General features: G+C 47.5%; 1 pseudogene; it reads right to left on the bottom strand.

Annotated features, from left to right (window-relative positions):
* Positions 1 to 1,255: 1,255 nt before the first annotated feature.
* Positions 1,256 to 1,905, bottom strand: LOC147433253 (uncharacterized; annotated as a pseudogene).
* Positions 1,906 to 2,771: the final 866 nt, after the last annotated feature.

Below are 2,771 nucleotides of genomic sequence, written 5' to 3' on the forward strand. Positions count from 1 at the left end.
GTGAAGTACGATATCAGAGAGTACATGAAATTTTTTAGCAAACACTTTAAATCAGACGTTTAAACTTGTACAGTAAGATCCTATGTTTAATGTTGGCCTTTCATGGGATATTTTATCCATCTAATACCTTCAACAAAATGCAATATAAAATGTCTACTAAACACTAACTTAATTTGTACACTTACTGCCTGGTGTAATTGCTACATGCAAATATTGCATAGAAAGCCAATAAAAGAAATTAATCAACTCTATTATGAAAATTGGCTGTCACAACTTGTTCACACTTTGTGCCATACTCATAGAGTTTGAGTGAAAACACTGTAGGCTGATGTCAGAGAGTGACAGAAATGTAAATAAGACTAATGAAAGGTGGACAAGTTCCATATGAGGAAAAACAAAGACAACAAGGACATTACATGACCTAGATGATAACCTACTCCATGTGAGGGTCTTGGGGTTTTCGAATAAACGCAATGCACTTCGCAATTTCGCCCAAAGAGGAGCAAATTGCATCTGTGCCCTCACGCATTGTTTGAAGCCTGTCATGCTCGATTTCTAATGCTTGGCGGTCTCTAGCCTCCTCACGTGCATCTCTTCGATGCTCAGCCTCCTCAAAGCACCTTGCACGACCAACCTCAGACTCCTTGTAGATAGTTGTCAGTCTTTTGGTTGTTTCGACTAGATCCTTGATGGTCCCAGCATGCACTCGCGGATGACGTTTTCGTTTCACTCCCCCTGAGGAGGAGTCCTCAGCAGAATCTTGGCCACCCATATCGGTTTGTGTGTGGGCATCTTCGGTGTCATCCCCTACAAGGTAAAAGGTAGCATTTAGCGTACATATACACACACATAACACACGCAAAGAGAGAGAGAGGTAGAGAGAGAGTGAGAGTGAGAGAGAGAGAGAGAGAGAGAGAGAGAGAGAGAGAGAGAGAGAGAGAGAGAGAGAGAGAGAGAGAGAGAGAGATGGACACCATGCTCATTTGTTGGAGCAGTGTCGTCAGGATGGGAGTCGACCAAATTGGCTCCAACATCCACATTGCGATCGCCAGCAAACAATTGAACCATTTTGTCGTAGAGATCACTAGGAAAATCATCGGTCGGCAAGCCTTTATCGCGTCTCTCTACTAGAGACATTTGCCAGAAACTGTTCCATCCCGAAGGAATGTGATTCTCATAGTCTCGAATCCTATTGAACATCCCACTGATTTTTTCCCACTTGTTCTTGCATTGACTTTTAGTGCGATGGAGACCACTAGCTCGACAGATGTCTGCGATCGCTTGCCATCGATCCTTTAGCCTAATTAGAAGCCCACCTTCCATGATTCGGACCTCTAGGTCCTTTTTGGCTTCCACCAAGATGATCACCTCGTGTGGACGCCAATTCAAACGTCCCCCTATGGACGTTGCTTTAGTGGGAACTGGCTGACACACATTGCGAGAAGATGGCAACATAGCGGTTGTGGTTGGAGTGGTGTTGGATCCCCCCTCGACAGTGGCGGTGTTGCTATCACTTGAGACTGGAATCGGAGCCAACCTTGTCCCGCCACCCACCGCACAATTTGGAGCAATTGGCGATCGCAACTGTGGTGGGTGTGGTTGGAAAGGAGGGTTGGTTGGCAATGCCAAAGTTCCATGGAGTGTAGGACGAGCCGCATCTAAGCATTGGAGTGAACCTGGCCGACTAGTAAAGACAGATGTTGGCCCTCGATCCCCGAACTGTATTGGCCTTCCATGGGGGCGAACAAGACGAGGAGCATGCACTGCGACCGCATGTAGTTGCGATACTGCAGGTGGCGGTGGCGTTTCACAATCCTCCTCCATGAAATGCATCTCGTTTTCCATTTGTGTGGAGGGCACACTTTCTTGAGAGTCATCCAGCCACCACAAGGAGTTGAGGTCCATGGAGGTAGGTCTTCACCTGCAAATTGTCAAACCCACAGCACATTAGGTACAGAGACTGGTTGGTCCGCCACAGGAACAGTTGCACAATCCAAATTTAATAACTTAAATACTCTATATTATGCAATTTATTATTAACAACTACCTCTACTAGTAGGCACTGGACTGTGCAGGCCCGAATGCTTCTGTGTGTGTGTGTAGTGTGTGTGAGTGTATGAGAGAGAGAGAGAGAGAGAGAGAGAGAGAGAGAGAGAGAGAGCCCGAGTTCTAGTAGATAGCGGACTGTGCAGGCCCGATTGCTCATATGGAGTTCATGTGGGAGAGAGAGAGAGAGAGAGAGAGAGAGAGAGAGAGAGAGAGAGGTAGAAAGAGAGAGAGAAACCTATCGAGCGTGCTCACTGTTGAATGCCAATTCCGTTTGTCGTGGTACTTGCAGCTACAGGTGTTGCGCCTGCAGTTTTATATATGGTGGCCACCGTGAGAAGGTAGCCTGTGTGAGGCACTGTGAGTTGATGAAGAAGCCTTTCGCGCCACTTTCCAATGCAGCCGTTGCAGGTCATGATGTGTAGGTCACCGGTAAACAGGTAGTGATTTACCTTCTCCCACCGGTCAAGATGCACGGTGGCCATTGTGGGGGGTGGTTCAACCACCCACCAGACTAGCAGCTGCTTCGCCCTTTTCGGCAATTTAGGCGATTGTATGGGAAAGCAAGTGTTATGGGAAGGTCCGCTTAGCGGCGAGTTTGGAGACCCTACTGGAAGGAGCTCTAACTTCTTCAACAGCACCTAGTATCCTTCAGGACTTGCCAAGTTTTTGGCCTGCTGCAGAAAGGCCTTAGTGTTGGGCTGGGTTGGGCGTCCTTTGACGGA

This window comes from Adiantum capillus-veneris, chromosome 20, assembly GCF_014529385.1.
Source record: "Adiantum capillus-veneris isolate H3 chromosome 20, ASM1452938v2, whole genome shotgun sequence".
NCBI lineage: Eukaryota > Viridiplantae > Streptophyta > Polypodiopsida > Polypodiales > Pteridaceae > Adiantum > Adiantum capillus-veneris.